The sequence below is a fragment of the Uloborus diversus genome, chromosome 8 (genome assembly GCF_026930045.1).
Source record: "Uloborus diversus isolate 005 chromosome 8, Udiv.v.3.1, whole genome shotgun sequence".
NCBI classification, from domain to species: domain Eukaryota; kingdom Metazoa; phylum Arthropoda; class Arachnida; order Araneae; family Uloboridae; genus Uloborus; species Uloborus diversus.
Window position 1 is genome coordinate 142165307 of NC_072738.1, and position 24155 is coordinate 142189461.

General features: G+C 34.1%; 1 protein-coding gene across 1 annotated transcript in view; it reads left to right on the forward strand.

Annotated features, from left to right (window-relative positions):
- The first annotated feature begins 2372 nt into the window (after window positions 1–2372).
- LOC129228133 (1-phosphatidylinositol 4,5-bisphosphate phosphodiesterase-like) overlaps window positions 2373–24155 on the forward strand; it is a 126357-nt gene continuing 104574 nt past the window's right edge. The window contains exon 1 of the mRNA XM_054862780.1: window positions 2373–2457. The gene's annotated coding sequence lies outside the window, so the exon portion shown is untranslated. The remainder of the gene's footprint in view (window positions 2458–24155) is intronic.

Here is a 24155-nt window from a genome sequence, read left to right on the forward strand (position 1 = left end):
CCCTGGAAAGCTCATCAGACAAATATGACCGAAACTAAGGAATTGCTAGCAAATAACGAGCAGTTATTTGCCTAAAACTATTGCACAGCTAACACATCCATTTCGCAGTGTCAAGGATCCGCTAATCCAGAGTTTCCCAAACTGTGGTTCCGTGGACCCCCGGGGGACCGCGGTGCTGTGCAACTAAAACGTTAAATATAATTGAGATTGAAGAACGAATAACGATATTGTAGTTCAAAAAGAAAGCATATTTATGAGGAATAAAAAAGTTTTTGATTAAATACATGCAGGACGCAGCAGCCCCCCCCCCCCTATCCTCTTGAAAGTATTTTCCGGGGACTAGTGACCGATAGCGAGTAGAGGGGGGGGGGGTTGGTTCTGTATATTTGGGACAAACGTAACCTGGCAGCATTGTGAAGGCTACGCAGATCCTAATCATCAACCCTAATCCTCTGCTAGAGGTTCGCCCGAACCATAGTCAATAATTAAGATCCTAATACGCCGTTAACGCACTTAAACTAGGCTAACAGTCAAAAAATCAGTAATCCAACGTCAGAAAGCACAAATATTGCAAAATATTGCAGACACGTGTTTCGGTGTTACAAGGAACACCTTTTTCAATGCTTCTGGATGAAAAGTCTTTCTCGGATGACTTTTCATCCAGAAGCTCACATTTCTTTGCATTGAAAAAGGTGTTCCTTGTAACACCGAAACACGTGTCTGCAATATTTTGCAATATTTGTGCTTTCTGACGTTGGATTACTGATTTTTTGAATTTTCAGCACAAAGGTATTTATTTGTTATTATAGGCTAACAGTGTTTTGTTCACTAGACACTAACTTCAAAACTTCATTTTTATTAGTAAACTTGTAGAAATTTGGTGATAACATTTTTTATTCCTAATTGAATTTCAAATAGAATTTTACTTCCATAACTCAAAATAATAATCTAAGAAATGAAAACCAGACAAGAGCACTGAAAAAATATACAAAAAAAAATGACAAAGAGTATTAAAGGAAAAAAACGGAGAAATATATTAGAAAAAAATAGATTTAACACAGTGTCAAATCGATTTTTTTTTTTTTTTTTTTTTGCTCGCCGGAGGGGAGTGGTAGGGGGGGTTCCGCGAAGTTTGTAGTTTTTCCGGAGGAGGTCCGCGGAGGTCTGAAGTTTGGGAACCTCTGCGCTAATCTAAAACGGCCGTAACTAAGATGAAGGCAAAACACTTAATGAAGAAGTTGAATATATGTATACATTGGTAGCTAAAAATATTTCTCATAAAAGTGAGAATTCTTCGCTTATAGCGATTCAGGAAACGTTTTCGCAAAGATACTTGTTTTTCACCGGAAACTAGTGGACACTCGTGAAATCTTGCAACATTGCCTGGAAATAATCAGTGACGTTTCGGAATTTTCTTACAGCGAAATCTTGAAACTTCCAAATGAGTATTTTGACGAAATCAGCCTCTTTGTCAGGCCCGTTGTTCCTTTTTTTTTTTTTTTTTTTTTTTTTTTTTTTTTTTTTTTTTTTGAGGGCGGCGGATGGAGAGGCAAGGGATAATCATCGCATTTTACATCGAAATATAAAAAAAAACACTCACATACATAGAATGAACTGACCTGTAAATTAACACAGCCGTAAATGAACAGCTCGTATCAAAAATAAATAAATTCTATTGGCATTATTAATACTAGGACAGCATACTAAAAATGTAGTATGTTTAAAATACCCTTTATTTTTCTCTCTTTAAGCACCTTTTTAAATACTCAAGTGGGCATTTGAAAAGAAGGAAAAAAAAACATTTTTTTTAAAGACTTTGTGATTGTGTGATTCGAAAATATCACGTTTTTTGGATTTTTCGTTTACCCAGGGAATTAGCAGAACGCAATTACCAAAGGGAACGCAATTACCTTTACCCAGATACATTTCATTTGCAAATTGTTCATAGTGTTACTGTATTTAAAAAAAATTACAGTGAATTTTTCGGACAATAAATTTCATTTTTTTCCTGCCATAAAGCATACGATGCATCAACAAAAAATATAAATAATTTGAAAATTGGGATTTTTCGTTTATCCAGGGAATCAGCAGAACACAATTACCAAAGAGATTCACCTTTACCCAGATACATTTCATTTGCAAATTGTTCATTAGGGGATTCATAGTTCCATGTTTCTTAAAGGGTTAAATGCCATTGCTAAAGAACGTGTTTTCATCATTAACTCCACTGGCAGCTTCGATCCGTTTCCGTTGCTATGAGCCTATTGGCGATGCAAAGCGAGTTGGCGCGCTCGTACTCCCTCCATTCGGATGCGGCAACCCTGGCGGGTCAGGAGGGTGGTCCCGTTCTCTTTCCGTCATCCTCTGCATCCCGATCGTCTGCGCATAGGGATGAGCAGGTACCCGATCCTCCTCATCCCCGATCTTCACGTATCCGCGGAACGGATGGCCAAGAGAGTAAGTCTTTTCCAGATATTATTTCCAAATACCGAACCCAGTCTCTGTGTTTGATGCACTCACTGCAGCAAACATTTTGGCGTGGAGGTATTTACATATTTGTCGAGATCGGGCAGAGCTCGCCAAATGCGAGTCGAGTAAACATATTAAATGCCATCGTATAACTTGAGGGGTTTTTTTTTCCCTTTGAAACAGATTGTGGCCTTGAACTGAGACACCTACACCGAAACATCTCCTCAAGTTCAATTTTTGCTGTATTCGGCAAAGGAGCGTGTCTTGCCTCTGTTATTTGCAAACAACTGGCGTTTACGTTTGCACTGCATCGCTTAACTCATCAGTCTTAATTGGTTTAAAAAATATCCAAACTTCCGATGGTTTTTCTTTTGTTGTTTTTTAACTGAAACGTTTTTCTAGAACAAAATTATGACAACTGCATTAATGCCTCCGTAATTTCAAATGAATGTTCTAATTTTGAAAAAACGGAAAACGTATTATTTGTGTTGTTTATGTATTTGCCACCAAGGCTTAAGTTGCATGATTGTTCAACTCTTGAGCTTCATTTTTTGGTGGTTGCTTTTATATAAAATCAGGGGTCGATTTAGATGCAAATCATGTTCACTTTGCGGCTCCTTCACAAAATTCTATATCGTAAAATAGGCCGTTTCACAAAATTCCATATCATAAAATTATGCCTTTCACAAAGTTTCGTTTGTAAAAAGTTTTCTCACCACTTTTAAGCTCAATCAATTCATTTGACATCACATTGTTACAAATTATTAAAACATTATTAAAATCAAATTATGACTGCGCCAAACATTCACATGTTTGGCGCAGAGCCTATTAAGGCTCTTGTGCCAATAAATTCAATAGAACCAACCAATCAATTCATCTAAAAACAAAATATCAGTTTAAAAATAATTGCAAGATGTAACAAGATTTTGCTCTAAAAATAAAATGTATAAAAGAAAAATAAACAACAAAATATAGTTCTTTTTACAAAATATAGTTTTTTTAATGACTTTTAAGCTTAAGCAATACATCTAAAAGCAAAATATCAGTTAAAAAAAACCTCTAGCTTTCAAATAATTCCCAGTAAAGAAATTCAGGCCGAAGGAATTTCAGATTCTATTTGTGATAGATAAACATGCTGCGCAAGATATGACAGGATTTTGTTCAAAATAAAGGTATAAAAGAAAAATGAACAACAAAATATAGGTTTTTTTTTTTTTTTTTTTTTTTTTTTTTTTTTTTTTTGCGACTTTTAAGCTTAATCACTTCATCTAAAAAAAACGAAATATCAATTTTTAAAAAAAACTCTAGCTTTTGAATCATTCTCAGTAAAGTAATTTAGGCCAATGGGATTTCAGATTTTGTAATAGCTAAAGATGCTGTGCAAGATATAACAGGATTTTGCTTCAAAAAAATGTATAATAGAAAAATTAACAAAATATAGTTAATTTTTAACGACGTTTAAGCTTAATCAATTCATCTGAAAGCAAAAATATCAGTAAATAAAACCTCTAGCTTTCAAATAATTCCCAATAAAGAAATTTAGGACAAAGGAATTTCAGATTCTATTTGTGATAGATAAATATGCTGCGCAAGATATGAGAGGATTTTGTTCAAAAAAAAAAAAAGGATAAAAGAAAAATATAGTTCTTTTTTTTTTACAAAATATTTTTTTTTTACAAAAAGTAGTTTTTTTTTACTACATTTAAGCTCAATCAATTCATCTAAAAAATAAAAAAAAAACCTCTAGCTTTGAAATCATTCTCAGTAGAGTAATTTAGGCCAATGGGATTTCAGATTGTATTTGTGATAGCTAAACATGCTGTGCAAGATATGAGAGGATTTTGTTTCAAAAAAAAAAGAAAGAAAGAAAAAAAAAAATGCATAAAAGAGAAGTGACGAACAAAAAGCCACAAAATGCGGACCTAAAAATAAGAACCTAGATGTGTCTCTGAAAATGGAATTTGAGCTTATTTCAGGCAATTTACGTGAAAATATGTGTCCATAGGATTTTTAGCTCCTACACTTTTTCTGTTAGAAGTTGAACCATGGTTGTGACAGACAGTTAGGAAAAACAATTCAAATCTTGTGACTTTCCAAAACTGTTCATTTTTTCTATCATTCCCAGGGAGTGTTTTTAGCCTACTTTCCCAGTAAAAGTCAGAAAAAGAAGAAAAAAGCATGAAAGAAGGCTTAATGCATCTTAAAAATATCGTGAAAAACAAAAAATAGTTAAAAATAAATAAAATAATTAAATAAATATTGAAAAATTAAAAATTGGAAAGTAGGGTATTGAGATGGGGAAAAATGTCTGTCGGTCTGTCTGTCTGTCGGTCTGTCTGTCTGTCGGTCTGTCTGTCTGTCGGTCTGTCTGTCTGTCTGTCTGTCGGTCTGTCTGTCTGTCCCCCCCTAATAACTTTTGAATGAATTGTCCGATTCGAACAAACTTTTTTTTGTTCGAAAGATCTCGGCGAGGACACCTCAATCCCATATTTCACTTTTTGATTTGAACTATTTTTTGTTCAATTTTGAACAGTTCAAAAAAACTTAACATTAGCGCCTACGGGGAAATTCAAAGCAATTCGAAACTGTGAGGCGAATTTGCTTCAAACAAACTTTGTAGGAAAAAGCTTTTGATAAAAAACTTGTATATAAGATATCTTTTTGATTTGAACAATTTTCCGTTCAATTTTGAACAGTTCAAATCCCTTAACATTAGCGCCTACGGGGAAACTGAAAGTCAATGTAGATTCCGTACTTGAAGGCGGATTTACTTCAAACAAACTTTGTTGGAAATAGCTCTTGACGACCTACTCCCGACTCCGACTCCGAGAATTTAGGGGGACCTGACACCGACTCTGACTCCTGTTCCCGACAATTAATCGGACTCCGACTCCCCGACTTCGACTCTGACTTCGTAGCTTTGGCAAACATTTATACACGGAGGACAAATGACTGACTCCGATTCTTGGATATTCGACTCCGACTCTTTTATCCCAAAATGAGATTGACTCCGACTCCGCTGCTGTGGTTTTAACTGTGAAATAATTATTGTTGATATGATTTGTTTTTATTTTCACGCTAAAGTTTTAATTTAGGTATTTAGTTTTCGGTGAATAAACTCGAAAAATATGCGCAGAAGATTTTTTTTTTTTTTTTTTGACAATGAAAATTATTTCTTTAAGTTGACATTTTATTGTTTTTTTTTTTTTTTTTTGGTAAGTGCATTAATTCGTTTAAAAAATTATTTTCGGCAACAGGGGAAAAAGAAACGATTTTTTTTTATATGATGTATTTATTTTAATGAACAAAAATGATTGAATATTATTTTTTCGTTTTGAAAGCTGTTAAAAAAATTTTTTAATGGAAAGAAGTGTATTAGCTGCTTTGTTTAAAAGGTGCTGCTATTTTATTTGTTCGTTTTTTTGAAGAAAAGTAAGGAATATTTTATTCCTAGAAATCAGCTTAAAATATTAAAAAAAATATGTTTGAAAAAATTTGCGATTTTAGCTATTTTTGAGAATATTGATCAGGTACTAGAAAGTAGTATGGGTATACGGGAAAGTAGGCTCGTCTAGTTCTAGACGGAACTTCTTGTTTACTGCATGAGGTTTAATACAAATTGTTTTTAATGTCACTAACGGACACTAATTCTGAAGAGGGGAGAAGTCATAAAATTCCTAACGTTATATAAACACCACATTAGGATTGATAATCAGTGTTGAAACCAAACGCTGTTCACGAGGGAGGGGGGGGGGATTATGAGCTTAAACTCTTGCCACAGCACTACATATTATGTTTTTCAAATTCGTAAATGCTTATAGTAAGATATTTGCTTTTTAGATTTGTTACGAGTGGGAAATTACAGATCAGACAAATACGTTTTGAACCTCAGTCAACTATACATTTATAAAAATTGAACATTTATCGTGCCAATGTACCAATGTTTTGTTTATTCTATCATCATCCATTAGTTAAAAAGATAATGACAATACAATAATCATAGTCACGATCAGAAATGTGTTATGCTCCTGCTTTTTGTGCGCAAAGTTTCGTTTTTGCGATTGCGATTACTGTGAAGGTTTAGTGGGGGAAAGTTAGGAGCGTGATTTTTGCTTCAACGATTTTTATTAGCTGTTCGCTTTATTATGATTGAATGTCAATAAAATTTGGCTTTTTAATTTCGGGTAGCATTTTTGCAACGATTTTTTCGAAACGAGTGTTAATTTTCACCCAGTCGGAAATATCTATATCTGCATTGCTATATCTTTGAATGCAGTCAGCCTTAGTTTTTTATTAGTCCCTGCTGTAAGTGGTCGCGCTTATTTACCATGCAGTCAAGATGTGGCTATTTATTGAAGTTTTATTGCATTAATATGACATAAATGCTATTTTTAAGAAAGGGGGAGACAAATTTCCCCATCTGGCGACTGTTTTGGAGACTATTTTAAATATTACAAACATTAAAGCACTTATTATTAGTAGCAAAACTTAGTGGTAGCCCTGACAAAGGATTTAGTTCATTGAAAATCCACTAAAGTGCAATTTGAGTCTAACTAGGCGATCAAAATCAACTTATTCCAACAGTTAAAGTTCAATAACTAAATTATCACGAATATTTTTAGAAATATCTCATATGAAGTCATATTACTTTAATCAAGACGATTTAGAAAAAAAAACCTTTTTCTCCTTTTTCGTGTATCATAACGGAGAAGCATTTGCTTATGCTGAAAATTGCCAGACTTGTAATTATACTGTTTCTGAGTGTCATCACCTAATTTACGTAAAGCAAAATTGTGTTGCAGTCTCTTAATATATTAGAAAAGGGGAGGTCACGGAAGGAGGTCACTCTGACCTCCCGAATATTTTTATCATTCATCAAATTATATCCTACATTTCGCCAAATTTAAAGGAAGTATTGCAATGTTGATTTTTATTTATTTATACATATTTTAAACTTTAATTTTATGATACCTAACTTCTCTTATTAGATGCAAGTTTGTGCGATTCTCATATTTTATCATTAAGCAAATTTCAAAGTTTCATTCAGGGATTCGCGAATTTCCCCCTTCTCAAAAACCTAGGTTCGTGATGCCCCTAGTTATAAAAAATATCATCCTGCAAATTAAAACTAATTTTATTTCTAAAACCTAGTTTACTAGGATCATTTTTCTGCTACATATTAAGGTACCTTCAAAACATCTTGTTTAAATTTAAGTAAATTTTGTTTTTCTTTGAAACCATAACATGCATACTCTTTTTGAAATCAATTTTTTTCTTTTTTTTAATTTTAAAACTTTGCCCACTTTTTTTTAAAAAAATAAGACATTTTTAATTTTGAAAAATCCCTAAGGGTTTTTTTTTGTTTTTGTTTTTGCACTTATCTAAAAAAAAGTTTTTTAACAAAACAAAGTAAATGATCATAATATAATCATCTCTAAAAATCTGTGCATTCACTTGCTTATTTATTTATTAGAAAATTTTCTGCAATTAATTATATAAAAAATCCCTTACTTTTTTATAAACAATTTTGTTTTTAACGGTATAACATGCACTAAATATTTGATTAATTTATAAAATTCTTATCCAATGCACAGTTTTATTAAATATATATCATCTTGAGTGCAAAAAGTATTACTTTAAAGCTGTATCTTTAATAGAAAAAAATCCTTAAGTATTCTAATAAAATGAAAACACAAAAAAACGATCATCGAGAAAAAACAATTTAAAGCTTTTCTTTTGCATAAGAATAACAAGCATGACCTAAAACCACTCATAACTTTTTACTTATTTGAACTAAAGCGATGAAACTTTTTCGCTGTGTTTGGAATAATTTTAAAATTTGAAATAAGCAATTTTTTTTTTCATCGTTTGGTAATCTTTGAGGTACCGTAAAGTGGGGCTACTTGAACTCATGAGAAAAAAAATGTTTAAAATCTGTCCTGATCCTATAAAACTCACAATGTATATACTAAAAACTTTCTCCATTAAAGGTAACAGTACTAGGTAAGGCTGGAGCATGAAACAAAATTTCTGCTATTCCCGCCTTTTTCTGATTGAGGTTATGTTGCAAGTTGTCTAAACAGTTGTCTGCAAACTTTCACATGCAAGTTCATGGAAACATCTGTTATCATCAAGGTCAAGATAGTTTTATGTTTGCATTCTATTTTTTAATTAAATAACATTGTTTTAAGGTTATAGCAATATAATTAACACAGTAACTAATATTAGTTAGTAAAAGTGCACTGGTTGCCTTAAAATGGGGTTATTGAACCCAGCGTTCAAACAGCCCCAAACCACATTGCATCACTAAATTATGTTATGTAAGGTTTGTAATCTTTTAAAATGAAGTGGTTAGTTACTATTTATACCCGTTTATTTGCAGACCTGGGGATAAAACAGGTTCGAAAGTAAAAGAGAACCCCTTGAAGTAGGAAATAATGGAGATTATTAAGAGGAAAAATTACAATTGTGTCCAGATTCAACGAACTCCGGAGAAATGTATTAGAGAGTGGCATCAGCCCATTTTGACTCGTATATCAACTCTAAAAAGGAAAAAGGTTTGCAATTCTTGCAAAGCCACGTAGTTCACAAACTGATTTTCGCCCTTTGGACGTCTTACCAGTCTGGACCGGTCGCAATCGAACTTAAGCCGATACACTTTATAAATACGCTTAGTTAATCTTTAAGCTGTGAGCTAAAACTATTTTTACAGCAGTGAGAAGTCTGAATTTGTGCGACTTGTAGCGATTCAGGAAACATTTTGACAAGGATACTTGATTTTTCCAGGAAATGGATAAAAACTACAGAAATCGCAAAACGTTACACGGAAATACTCAGTAACGTTTCGGAATTTTTTTACAGTGTATGGGTGCATAACTCACTTTTAACGAGCAAACCCCGCTTAAAGCGGGCAATACTTTTCTGATTTATAAAATTTCAATTGACTTCCAGCTGAGCTTACCCTATTTTGGTAACATTCCAAAGTCAACTACAGTTGGTAACAAATCATAAATCCTGACAAAAAGAGATGACAGCACTTTTATTAGTTTGTGGAGTAGAGAAACGTTTAAAAATTATACATGTGTTGTGTTTATATGTGCATTCCTCAAGACCAATAACACAAGAGACATTCAGACAGTTCAAAGCAATGTAACCAACTTCTTTAGTACTGTACAGTCAATAAAAAGAAGAAGAAAAAAAGCTTCTGTGATGAGTTTTTATGATTGCTTCACGAAATTGTTTTTACGTGCCCTCGGTTCTACCGAGCAAATATCGTCGTTCGTTCGCGATAGTGGTGGTCCCTTATAAGCGAGTTCGACTGTACTAGCCTCCTTTTTTACTTCCTATTTGGTCTATGTAACAGACACTGAACAAAGCAAAAGCTTCTGGAAGTGGCAAATACAACGACTTCAGAAGCAAGAAGTTTGCCGTAATCTATTTTTAAATATCAGTGACGCCTTTCATAAACTTTCACGCAAAAGGTTTGTTGTTCAAGTTAACAAAACTGAATGTCCCTCCTTATCTCGTAACTTTCTTTTGTAGAAAAAAAGATCATTCGAAGGCATAACTAAAGGCAGTTTTCCTGAAAATTGAATATGCAGGGTGTCTGTTAAGTCTTGCTCTGGTAAATAAAATTAAGTTAAAAAAACTATTTAAGATTTATACATAATTCCTTGCTTTATTTCGATATTTATCTCAGCCAGTTTTTTCCTCATTGATACAATCTTTACTAATAATTAAGCTGAAAGTTTGTATGTCTGTTTGAATACCTGTCTGTTGCGCGCATAGCGCCTAGATCGCTCATCCGATTTTCATGAAATTTGACACAGAATTAGCTCGTAGCATAGAGGAATGAAACGATTTTGAATGAGGAATGAAACGAAACCTCTCGAAACGATTTTTCGAAAATTGGATTTTGTTCTTTTTCTATTCCAATTTTTAGCCCATCTTACCCAGCGAATTGACATAACATGGACGAGTAAATTACCATAACTTGGACGAACAAATTACCATAATGTGAGTGAGCAAATTAACATAGAATATTGGCGAGAAATTCAACATCCATTATTTGTAAATATGCAGGTGAACCAAATGACCTTTCAATTTTCTACTACGGGCAAAGCCGTGCGGGACCTCTAGTACTAAATTAAGGCATGTGGGTGGAGCTAACATCGAAAACTGAAAATGCCGTCTATGAAAGGAAAAGAAACTCTCAGGGCCGCCGCGAGGGTGATTTTGAGGGTAAAAATCCCCAGTATCTTTGATTTTAACATATATCGTCATTCTGGTGTGACTGTTTATAAGGACTGTTGTGACCAAACCCTCACCCCAGGGTTGGGTTTTGGACTGTCCAAAACTGGTTTAGGACAGGACAGGTGGTTTTTACCGTCCAAAACTGTCTAAAACTGTCCAAAAGTGTCTGAAACTGTCTTAAACTGTCCAAAACAATGCTAAAGCTAAAGGGTCATAATCTAATCAATTAGTATTTACAGCAATATTCATGAAGCAAAAATGTATTTATTAATGAGATTTAATTAATGAGTATTTGATAATATTTTTCTCCAAAATGTTCATTTAAAAAATATTTTACTTAAAGAAATTGCCCATAACTATTACATAAAATCTTCCTTATGTAACAGTTGGTAGAGTTATGAAAGGAAATTCAAGACAATTAATTTCAAATCCATTTATAACTCAAAGGAATGTTGTTAAATATGCAATAATTAGGTGGTTAAAAAAATAATAATAATTGTAATGTTTTTTTAAAAATAAGTTTTACATGATGTTTTGATAAAAATTACTTTTTAAATAATAGATTTAAGAAAAATAAATCGATGATTAAACTCTTCTGCATACAAATGAAGAATTTAATGTCTATGTGTCTAGATTAAAATCAGCTGCATAAATAAGTTACATATTTATTTATTTTTGAATGTTTACATTGAATAAACATATTAAATTGAATAGTGAAAAAAATAATTTTGACACAATTTTTTCTGTTTTTGATATTTTCTTACAAAATATAGTTTCTCAAAAAATAGTTTTGGACAACTTTCGGATACACGGGTTTTGAATAGGATGGTAAAAACCTTTCCAACCCTGCTTTTATTTGCACATATGCATAAACATAGGGAAATTTGGTTACTATTATCAAAAAAAAAAAAAAATAGTAATAATAAATAATAATAAAAATAATAATAATAAACTAATGCATACTAATTGAAAATTTAATCAAGAATTCAACTTCAATGTAACTAGATTAAAATCAGCTGCATAAATAAATTGAATGTTCTCCATTGAATAAATGTTTAATATAAAGCATTACTTTGATACATTTTATTTTGTTTTTGGTGTTTTCTCACAGAATATAATTTTTCTAAAAATATAGTTTTTGACATTTTTGGACAGTTTTGGACACAAGGGTTTTGGACAGGATAGTAAAAACCAGGGTTTTTACCGTGGTTTTTACCATAGTGTCCAAAACCTTGCCGACCCTGCCTCACCCCCCCCCCCCCCCCAGAAAGTAAGTTCTGGCAGCGCAAACGCTTGGTGCGAAGTAAAAAACCGTGTAAATCGTCTCAGAACTGCGAAAGGTGCACACGCAGAAGTGCATTGAAGTTTTAAAAAATCTCATAAGGATAAGGATAAAAATATAAAAAAGAACAATGTTAAATCAGAAGTAGTTTGTTTGAAGTCAAACTTTTTTGCGAGGGCTTCGAAATTCTAAACGGCAAACTTTTGTGTGACTGAAGTGACTTAGGTATTTCGTGTGTCGAAAAGCCGCACATGTGCATTTCTCGCTTTCTTTCTTTCTCGATGTCCGTGGTTGCTTGTACTGCATACTGAGTGCAGCTGTTGGTTAGCAACAAAGCATCGGCTGAAACACGCGTGTATAAGAAACGCCTTTTGAGTACTGTCCAACCACGGATTATATGGAATTTTCAAACTTCCAGATAAGACGAATCTATCTGAATGAGGGGGAAAGTAAAAATTTGATGCCGGTATTCCGCTCATTTGAATGAGACTCTGCTTCTGCAAAAGCTGGCATCGCTAAAAAAATAATAGATTCGTCCATTTCTGACTGTAAAACGGATGTTTGTCTTTCCATACACCCCGTGGTCAGACAGTACTATTTAGAGTTTTCTTTATTATAAATCTACTTTCTTCATGAAAAAAAAAAAATATTCAAATTTTGTTGCTATTATGCCTCAAGCGTCTTGTTCGGGACTCTGCAAAAGAATTCAATTTTTTTTTGTTGTTTTGTTTTTTTTTAATGACATTTTCAAACGATTTTCATCAAGGAACATCGCTAATGTGGAATTTCTATTTCTTTTAATGCAGCCAGCTTTTTACTTTTGTTTTTAATTAACAGTCAGACAATGAGAAATTATTAAAAGAAAGTGTCGGTACTTGTTTCTTTATTGTTCCTTAAAAAGGGTTGCACTTACGATGGAATCAATTTTTATGGAGTTCGGTGAAAAAAGGAAGCATTAGTGCCCCGAATTTGAGCTGGAATAGCTTCGCAAAACTACAGATTACTCTACTCAGGCTTAAATACTTATCTCTACTAACCCCAAAAGAAGAAACATCGTCGAAATCAAGCTTAAACTTATTTGGCCACCCTTTACATCCTTCAATGAAGGAACGAAGGAATTCGATCTCTAGGTTATGATTTCAGTTGGATTGAAGTAAAGGTATCCAATTCATTTTTTTTAAATCAAAAATTTCAAACGATTTTCATCAAGAAGCATCGCGGTTGTATATCTTTTAGTACGGTCAGTTTTTTACTTTTGTTTTTAATTAACAAGCGTTTAAATGATGTAAATCGTTTAAGAAATAACGGTACACACTTCTAAAAACAACTCGGATCTGCTGAAATAAATCTTTCCGAAATAAAATTTGTTCAATAAAACTGTACCATGTGCCTTCATTATAGTATCTGTAGGATATTTGAGACTATTTGCTGGTCATATTAAAATAAAAAATATCAATAGCATTAAAAATATCGAGATCGGTCCAAAGTACCCCTAGGTTCAGCGAGAACCGACTCTCCCTATTATGGAGTGGTATACGTTTCCACACACGGCTCAAAGTTTCCTTAAATGGCTACCTAAAATATTTATGAAACTTTCGACCAATATTATCTTGTTAAGTTGAAGCATAAGTAGAAACCATAGACTAATAATAAGAATAGACTGAGCTATGGCAACCCTTTTGCTGCTCATAAACCAAACCATGTGACTGATGGATATCCTAGCAACAGCGGGCGTTGATCGTAGCAGACGATCAACGCCCGCGAGAAATTTATGGAGTCCGATTTGTAAATTTGTTATTCTAAGTTGTAAATATTTTGTTAATATAGTGAGTTTTTCGTTTAGATAGTATTGTGCATTTTCTTTAGTCAATTTCAATAACTCTCTAAGCAATTAAAGATGCAAGCCCCCAAAAAGAATCGGCAAACAGTAAGATTTTTACCTACAATTTCAATTTAAGATACCGATTAGTACATTTTTGCTTTAACGCAAAACGTTTATGCCATTCCGTTCACGCCAACGCTGACGTAGGAGTTCCAAATGAAACAAAAATTACTGAAAACTGTGATCAAAAACTAATTACTAATGTCAAAATAATGCATAACTAAAAGAAAAACAGTTCAATCTCTGCATCTGGAAAAAAAAATTATTTTGAAAACACATTAGGTCTTAAAATACATGTCGAGTGCCAAACTATAGATAATGTTGCCATCTAGCAACCATGCTGCCAAAGTTTTCGCCAAGCCTCCCACCAGTCACATGATGTATCCATGAACCAATTTTTCCATCAGCAAGTCTGGGAAAGTTCGGTCTACTCTTATTATTAGTCTATGGTAGAAACTGCTGAAATTTAATTTTAAAAGTTTCAAATAAAAGCAGTTAAAATTATTCCTTGACGTCCCGCGCTATATACTTCACGCGGAGTAAGAAGTCGCGCCTTTACGTATTTCCTTCAAGAAAATCATGCAAGTCACTTAACGTTACCCCGAACCATAAAATCTACTAGATTCTGAACAAAGAAACATTTTTGCAACTAAAAAAGCATTTCACAAAAATCAACAATTATTTTGTGATGACAAGGAGGGAACTTGATGGTCGTTTAACAGAGCGTATTCTGAAGAATATCATACGACAATACTCTACGCTTGCTATCAATCGTATCGAGTTGTACACGAGTAATCGTATCGTTGCCAGTACACGAGAAGAAAGAAATGAATTAAATATTGCGCTCTGCGCTACAGTGGAGTCTGGCAACAGTGAATGGAAAATCATCATTTGTGAAGCCATGCGCAGAAGCCATGCGCAGAAGCGTAAAAAATGAAGTTGAGTCTGCGCCCTGAATTAAGTTTTTTTTTAAATAGTAAAGTGCGTCATTTTTTTTTTAAATGGTCAAATCCTATGTTTAAAAACATGTACATGTTAAAAGCATGCTCTTTCAGAAAAAAATACTTTTAAAATTTCGGAAATGACCCCATTTAATGGAGAAATTCGTTCAGAGGAGAGAGGGAAAATGATGAAGATTTTGCTACCAAAAACTACCAGTCTCATTATCTCAAGTGAGAGTACTTAGAAATAGCAGAAGAATATATGCAGACACATCCAGGTATAAGGTAACCAACTATCCTGAAAGTGCCCGTTCTGCGCCGTTTCGTGTGACACGAATTCTTCGTTGGTGTCGTCACCGATGTCATACTCAATGACCAGAAAGCACGCAGGAACAAGTGGCCAAATTGTTTTTCTTCTTATATCCACTCGGAGAAGATAAGACATTTCGTATTTTATGACAAGTGAAAATTGTATATATTTAATGCATTTTTAATTGAACAAATTAATCAAATTATTTGGGACTGGTGGTACCCGCACGGCTTTGCCCGTAGTAGTAAATTAAAAGGTCATTTGGTTCGCCTGTATATTTGCAAATAATGGGTGATGAATTTCTCGCCAATTGGCTATGTTAATTTTGCTCGCCCATGTTATGATAATTTGCTGATATATATATATATATATATACATACATGTGGGCAATTCCACGTGAAATCAATCAAAATACATGTTTTTGACCTCACCATTCCCGATTTTCACGAGATTTGGTGTGAGGAACACATATGACAAGATATGTTCTCCTGCCCATTTTTAGAATTCTACTTAAAGAATTTTACAAAATATAGGACTGTTAAAAAACTGAAAAAGTACGAAAAAACGAAAAGTTGTGATATAGAAATGACTGTAACTTTTTTCCTAACTGTAGTAGAATTAAAATTTAAAAACCATTGTAAAACTAAAGAATAGCGCTTTCTATTGATATAAAACACGACTATCTCACAACAGGTTTAATTTTCAAGGTCATTCACCGTGACTTTTGACCTTGAATATCTCAAAACATGCCACCTTAGATTTTTTTTTTTCAAAAAAATATATTCTTTAGCTCCAACACTATTCTTCCACTGCACCAAAACTTAGACTGGGATTGCAATGGCAAGGTACTGAAAAAAATCAGGAATGTTCATATGTTTTACATTGTGAAATTCCATACGTCAGGTCAGACACCTTCTTGACCTCCTCACCATTTCCAATTTTAATGAAATTCCGTGTGAAAGACACATATGACAAGATACGTAATCCTGCAAATTTTCAGAATTCTACTTCAAAAATTATCGAAATACAGGGCTTTTAAAAACTTAAAAATTGCGAAATAAACAGAAAGTTGTGACATGCAAATGACTGTAACTTCTATCCTTATTATAGTAGAATAGAAATTCAAAAACCATTGCAAAGATAAAGAATTGAGCTTTGAATTGATATAAAACATGACTTTCTCACCACAGGTTTAAGTTTCAATGTTATTCACCGTGACTATTGACCTTGAATATCTCAAGACACGCCCAAGATTTTATTTCCAAGATTTGTTGCTAAGTACATGCAAAACAGTTCTGTCATATTCTAGCTCTAACTTAGGAAACCTGTCAATTTGTCAAAATATGCATACTTTATGAAGAATACGCCCAGGAAAAAATTAAACAATAATATTATTACAGAAATAATGTAATACACCTTACAAAAATGTGTAAACATTCCTGATTTTTTTGTAGTCCCTTGCCATTGCGGTCCCAGCCTACATTTTTGTACAGTGGAAGAACGACGCTGGAGCTATAAAATATATTTTTTTGAAAAAATTCTAAGGGGGCGCGAAAAGCGGGCGTACCTTGAAACTTAAACCTGTGGTGAGAAAGTCATGTTTTATATCAATTGAAAGCACTCTTCTTAACCGTTTCAACGGTTTTTGAATTTCCATTCTACTATAATTAGGATAGAAGTTACAGTCATTTGCATGTCACAAGTTTCCGTTTATTTCGCCCTTTTTAAGTTTTTAACAGCCCTGTATTTCGTAAAATTTTTGAAGTAGAATTCTGAAAATTTGCAGGATTACTTATTTTGACATATGTGTCTTTCACACGGAATTTCATTAAAATTGGAAATGGTGAGGAGGTCAAGAAGGTTTCTGACTTGACGTATGGAATTTCACAATGTAAAACATATGAACATTCCTGATTTTTTTCAGTACCTTGCCATTGCGATCCCAGTCTAAGTTTTGGTGTAGTGGAAGAATAGTGTTAGAGCTAAAAAATATATTTTTTTGGAAAAAACCTAAGCGGATATATTTTGAGATATTCAAGGTCAAAAGTCTTAGTGAATGACCTTGAAACTTGAGACCTAAAGTGAGATAGTTATGTTTTATATCAATAGAAAGCTCTATATTCCTTGGCTTTACAATGGTTTTTTGAATTTTATTCTACTACAATTGGGAAAGAAGTTAGTCATTTGTATGTCACAACTTTTCGTTTTTTTCGTACTTTTTCAGTTTTTTAACAACCGTGTATTTTGTAAAATTTTCAAAGTAGAATTCTAAAAATTCGCAGAAGAACTTATCTTGTCATATGTGTCTTTCACACAAAATTTCATTAAAATTGGAAATGGTGAGGAGGTCAAGAAGGTGATTGACCTGACATGGAATTGCCGATATATACAACGTGTGTCAGTTTTGATCGTAATACCTGTACTTTGACAACCGTTCGTCCTAGGTTCATACTTTCAATTGCAAAAATGATCAAAATATAATGCAGAGTTAAGATATCAAAAATTTGAAGCGAAAACAAAAAAAAGTAGAAAAAAGAATACTTAACTTTTTATACTGTTCCGAAATCCCCTACATTGCATTTGGCGGACTAATTTCCATTGACAAATGATTCAAACACAAAAAAGTTCGACATTAGTCTGACAAATTTTCACCAAGATTTGAAACGCTGCGTTTTGTGACTTACACCACTTTACACTCACACCTTTTGGAAATTCAGCTGCTTACAAGGGTTTAAAATTAGGTGTGTGCATAGAGTGTTTTTTTTTTTTTTTTTTTTCAAACTCTACGAGTTTTTGTGGTGTATTTCAACTTATCATAGCAAAACATATGCATTTAATTTTCAATAGCAATGAAAAATGTAAATATTTTGGTTTTTCTATTATTTCAACAACTTGTCATTCTTCTAAAAGGGCGATAACTTCCAATCTCATCTTCAGGACGATTCCTTCAAATTTGTAACTAGTAGGTATGTTCGTGTGGATTTAACGCGATAAAAAACCAGAAAAAAGAAAACAAATTTGTAAAAATGACTTAATTAAAACATTCATTTCAATAATAATAATAATAATAATAATAATAATAATAATAATAATAATAATAAAACTTTGAAGAAGTACAGCATGTTGTCACATCTGACTTTTGGAACATCTAATAAAATAATTAATTAAACTAACATACCTTCTGAATTCATGCCAGGGCAGCCAAGTTAAACTTGTTCTTCTCTTCAGCTGTAATCTGAGTGATCACTACATGAAAATCATATTCGATTCCATACTATTATTTCACGGACAAACCATTTATATAAAACACCATTTACGGGTGTTTTAAATTGATTCACATAGCGACTATCTCCGCTCCAACATCATTTTAGCCGCATCCGTCCGCAACACAAATCTTTTAGAATGTCGGAAGACATTAATTTATTTAATTCGTTGCCAAACGGCGAAAGACTAATTGCGATCTAGACGCCATCCGTTTAGCGGTTAAAATAAGGAGTTTCTTGAAACAGCAATTATTTAAGTTTTAGTTAAGTTGCAGCATAGCAAAAAATAGGGCTAACGATTATTCTTTCAGTCTTTTTAACGTAATCGTGAAATAATGTTTTAAGTTGTAAAGTTGCTGCAAAGAGCAGCAAAAGTCGTAAAAATGAAACATTTCAACAATGTTTTTTTTTTCAAAAATAAAATAAAATTTAACTTAGATTTCCCATTTGTTGCTCAAAAGATGCAGTTTTCATTTACATCCAATATTAAAATATTGTATGCCTATCAACTACTTGCGAAACATCTGCTTGAGAGACTTGTTCGACCAGTGCTGTCGAATTCTTTAATTTGATTTAACTCTTTACTGAGAGTCATAAAAGAATATACCTTTTTTAAATTGTTTTGCTTTGCTTGCTTCTTTTCTTCTTTCTAATAAATTACGTAAAACTCCCGCTGATTCGAACCCTGATTATTCAAATTTCCGGTTAATCGAAACCGATTTTATATAGATTTTGATGTATACAAGCTTTAATCTCAACGACTTTTCGTAATTTGAGTCCACTAAAACATAGCTCTTGAAAATTTGAAATCAATTTCGAACTTTTTTCACAATCACTACACCTCCCCCTCCCCTATAAAATATGTGTTATGGAGAGGTAGATCTAACAAAAAAATAATAACTCCTCCTTTAATACATGATGTAAACCACCAGCTCAGTCAATTCCAGCCGAAGACTGCAGTTTCGTGCTTATTAGCACTCATCAGCCCGGCATAGGATAGTGACTGAGCTGAAGGTGCAAAACCTCTTAAGAAAGCCAAGAGAGCCAAACAAACTGGTAGCTAATACAGAATTAGCACTGACCAGACGAGTGACCGAAGCAATGGTTCGGTTCAACTCGAATATTGAAGGCATGGCAGGTATATTCAGCAAGTTACCGCCCTCACCTCCAGCTCAGTCACTCCTATGCCGTGCTGATGAGTGCTAATAAGCACGAAATTGCAGTCCTCGGCTGGAATTGACTGAGCTGGTGGTGTATTTCATGTATTCCTGCTTTAGCCCTGACTATAGGGCGGTAACTTACTGAATAATCTTCCTTTCATGCTTTATTTGGAAATTTCTGTTTTAACGATTAAAAAAAAAAGAAATGCGTGCAGCGATGTAGGTGCCGAAGCCCTGCTTGGACTGGGTCGCAAAAAAAAAATAAATAAATAAATAAATAAAAAAAATCGTTCTGAGGCGAAAGTGTGCTCGTTAAGTTTTAAAAGAAATTACGGATTCATTTTAGTTTCAGCACTCTTGAGTGACACAAGGAAATCCCCAAATCCATCACTATCAACAAGATTTATGACTCTTCTTCATGGCTGTCAGTGCGAAACTTCTTGTAAATGGATGAAATCTGTGTGAATGATATCGATCAAATACAACGAATAAGCCGTAAATTGATGAATTCTTTCTATCTTTTAAAACAGTAAAAAGTCATATATTTTAGCTAATGATTTAAATAAAAATGAATTGGATTCATCTGCTTCAGTCAAGCGTAGCAACTGAAATTATAACCTGTGGATGAAATTTCAGCCTTCGTGTCTTCATTGAAGGATGTATAGTGTGGTTCATATAAGCCGAAGCTTAACCTTGACGATGTTTCTTCTTTTTAGGTTAAAATGGGACAAGTGTTTAAGTCTGAATTGATTTGAGTGTAGTTTTGCGAAGGTATTCCAACTCAAATTCAGGCAAATAACGTGTCATCTTTTCACTAAACTCCATAAAAAAGAAATGAATATTGTCAAGTTCATGCTTCTACTCATGAGGGTCACATCATATACCTTTCGGATGGAACATCCGTCTCTCGGTCGGGTATACTTTAGTCTTAGTAGTTATAAGTGACGTTGTGAGAGGAAGTTTAGTCGCCAGATCGTAATGTCAAAGTATGAATGAAAACAATTCCTGCTTTTTCTTTTAGCTGTTTTGAAATTAACGGACACAAAACTTACAGATCAGTCTAAAGCTCAGTGAACCAGTATGCGATAAAGGAGAAGAAAAAATTTGCCCGTTTCAAAAACGGACATTCTTTATAACGGACGAAAAAAAAAAGTAGAAAAAAAGAAACCCGTACACAACCAGTGGCACAGCGAAGGGGGGGGGGGTGAAAACACCCTCCAAAGCCATTAGTTCTAACATAAATGCAAATTCTAATACAGTAGTTTACACATATGAAAGGGCTGGTTTGATCAAAACTCCCCTTCAGAATGTATTTTTGATTTAAAAAAAAAAACTCCAAAAGGTGTTTTTCATCAAAAAATCTCTTCCATGAGGTATTTTTGATCAAAAGGCCCCTCCAGAAAGTATATCTGGCTGCGCTAGTGTACAAAAAATTCAGTATCCAACACTATCTAGCATCTAGTCCCTTGCATTCGTTTGAATTTTGACATCTAGAACACAACTTATGTTTTTCCCAATTATGATTGCGATTGGGGGCATTTGTAGAAACAAGAAACCCGGGTCCTATCTCAGTTCATAATTGTAAAAAAATATAATTTGACTTCAAGATGTTAAAATTCACATGAATGCCATCGCCTGGATGTTGAGGGCTGGATAATAGCTATTGTGTGCTAGATGTTTTTTAGCTTTTTTTTTTTTGTGTGTTGAATTTAAATTTAAATTATCTTTAATATGCTACATACGAGTTTGCATTTTGAGACTGGATTTTTCAAGATATGTTACTGAAAGAAATTGGGCACATCAGCTGCCCATTATTTTCTAGGAACGTTTCTGAATCGTTTTTACAGTGCAGCATTCCCGTTAGTTATTAAAAAAGCTCAAGTACACCCAAACCTGTTTTTATGCGGTGGGTAGATGCCGCATAAAAAAAATCGCACAAAAAAAATTGTTCGAAACTTCACGAGTAGCTTTAAAAAAAATTGTTTCCGCAACAGTTAAAAAAAAAATTTTTTTTAATGCTGTGAATTGGGACCGCATAAAAAACATCTCACATAGAAAATAACCCAAAAACTTACAAAATAATCTTTAAACGAAATCAAGGGCCGTGGTAGCCCGATCGGTAGAGTGTCGGATTCGGGGCCGGAGGGTCCTGAGTTCGAACCTCGATGGTCGAAGACCCACCGTCGTCATTAAAGGGGACTGGGCGGCGTTAAATATGCTCGTGGTCTCAATGTCCTCCAAGTGAAACGATACCTCTGGGGGTGCTAGCACCAGGTAGCTATTAGCTCCTGGACTAGTTCTAAATTCTTATTAACTGTTCCATCCGGTGATGGTGCTGCCATCTATCGGTATATAAAATAATGGAGGCAAGGCACTTAGTATGCAGTCCTCGACATAAATACAGTTGTAGTCAGTTGTGACTCTGAATAGAATAGGAAACGAAATCAAAATAACAAAGTGATGATAATTTTTGCCAAGTAGTCGGACAAAATTTCCCGAATAATGAAATTTTTAGGAGGTCACAGTGACTTCCCATCGGGGTGCCTATGTCGTCACTTGAAGATACTACCTCGCACTCGTTTTAAAAATAATTTTGACAGTTAAATCCCGATCTGATTGAAATTTTAATGTGCCACACAAAAAACAAAATCACACAAAAATATAGCACAAAAAAAATCGCATAAAAAAGACCACATAAAAACAGGATTGGGTGTACAAAATACCGTTTTTTTCTATCAAAGCCGCCCCTTTTACAGGAACTATTTATTCACCGGTGTGTTCAGTCACTGGTCTACACTAATCGGTGTATTACATCGCTGTTGTCCAAGTATGTCACTAATCGGACAAGGGCGACGACGCATCGCGCCCTCCTGTCTCTCCGATAGACTTGGAGGCTGGCAATCGATTAATCGATGCGCGCCCTCCGAAGCGCAATTCTCGCCCTGCGTGACATCGGGCCGGGAGCCCCAGCACGCAGGACCTGCTTGTAAACAGTCGGCCACTCGAGAGGACAGCAAATAACTATGGTTGGGGCTGTTTGTGTAAAAAGCCAGCTTCACTGGAAAGCTACTGATTTGCATTTTTCTAGCAATCATTTTGAACCGCGAACTCAAGCGTTTCAATAAAGAATCAACGGAACACATATGAAGTAATCCATCCTATTCAACTTGTTCTGAGAATCTTTTTTTCATCAATCATTAAATTTACTTACGTTAATTTAAAAAATATTTTCTTTACTAATTATAAAGCTGAATGTCTGGATGTCTGTGACGCGCATAGTGCCTAGGCCGTTCGGCCGATTTTCATGAAATTCGGCACAAAATTAGTTTGTAGCATGGGGGTGTGCACCTCGAAGCGATTTTTCAAAAATTCGATTTTGTTCTTTTTCTATTCCAATTTTAAGAACATTTTCCCGAGCAAAATTATCGTAAGATGGAGGAGTAAATTACGAAGTTATCTAGAAAATATATTACTAGAGACCACGACTTTGAAAGCGACTTTTCAAACGTACAGGACTGCCGTTTGGCAATGCTCAGGAGCCCCTTAGCATCTATAGCACTGCAAGTTAGTTTAAAACCCGGTAAAGGGATGCTTTTTGTTTCAAACGTTCGCGAGCAGGGGGCAGAGCTCCCTAGCTATTAAAAAAAATTGCATCTTTATTTGTTCTGTACTCTACTTGTGTATTACTTAAAAGTCCTTTTGCTATCGATTAATGATCAATGCGACTAAAAAAAATGATTAGTGACCAAAAGAAATCCCTTACTAGAAGTATTTGTGACCCCATTTAAGCACGAAAATGCAAACAAAAAGAAAACCTGATTGCTGCGAGAGGTTTTCCAGTTAATAACGGCTCTAGTCGGCAAGGACTACATCTGTGCCTCTGATAAGACAAAACGCTTTTCAATGTTCCAAGTCACCATTATCTCTATTGTTTACGATACACGAGCAAATAATACCATAAATTACGGCATTTCTAAAACAAACTGAGTGGGAGGTTCTTTGAGAACATTTATTTTTTATGTAGATATGATTAAAAGGCTTTCACAAGCAACAAACATTTTGCATTATTAATATCACCGCGTTTTATAGATAGATCAGCTATTCTTAACTGCTGGTTTAGTAACACTGGCCTCAGTCCGGGGATGACTTCACGCGCTCCTCGAATTTTCGCCTGTCTTTGAATTAAATGTTTAGGCCTAAGACAATCAGGCCCGACGAGAGGCCATGTCAGCCTAGTTGGAAATTAGGAGCCCGGGCCTTGGGGGGGGGGGGTGACACTGACGGAAAAGAAAAAGAAAGAAAAGGAGAAAGTTTTTTAAAAAAAGGAATAAAGAAAAAGCGGGGGAAAACTCCGAATAAGAGAAAGCTTAAAGATTAAGAAAAATTTACTCTGTGGCACTTAAAATAGAGTTAATTGTTTTCTAGAAAGCAGTTTTGATTTTTTTTTCTTTTCCTTAAAGCCCTCTTTTTTCTTTCCTTTTTCTTTTCTTTTCCCCTTTTCTTTTCTTCCGTTTTTTCTTCTTTTCACCCTTTTCTATTCTTTTTTTATACTTTGGGGAGGCGGGAGTTGCCCGGCGACATAACTGACAACGGGC